Here is a 535-nt window from a genome sequence, read left to right as displayed (position 1 = left end):
TTCTTGGTCAGTGCCATGCACGTCCCTCCATGCCAGGATGGGATGCTCCCAGCACCTGCCCCAGCCCTCCCCACGTCCCCACGGGCCGCAGACCCCCAGCGTTAGGGAGCAGATGGGCGCTGGGCTTGGCCCTGTGGTGCTCACCCGGCACTTCACTTCGCTCTGGTGCCATCTGCTCTCTTTTAGCATGTGGAGGTGAAACATGGCCAGTGTCACCCAGACCCCGGGGACAGTGGAAACCCTCTGCTGTCACCCACGCAGGTGAGGGGGGACCCAGCGGCCGGGCGGGTGCGATGCCCTGGCTGATGGAGGCCATGGCCATGGCTCACTCGTGCCTGCGGTTCACAGCCGTCCCCGGCCGTGCGGGACCGCGGTGCCCCTGTCCTTCCTGCCATGGGAACGGGCCCTGCAAGTCACGCAGAAACAGATTAAACTGGCTAAAACGAGACTGTGTGTCAGGGCTGGACAAGGAATGTGCATCCAGATTAAGTCCGGTGCATTCATCTGCCCGGGGAGCTCTATCAAGAGGGCAGGT

This window comes from Fulmarus glacialis, unplaced genomic scaffold (genome assembly GCF_000690835.1).
Source record: "Fulmarus glacialis isolate BGI_N327 unplaced genomic scaffold, ASM69083v1 scaffold18156, whole genome shotgun sequence".
Lineage (NCBI taxonomy): Eukaryota > Metazoa > Chordata > Aves > Procellariiformes > Procellariidae > Fulmarus > Fulmarus glacialis.
Note: the sequence above shows the minus strand (reverse complement) of the source record.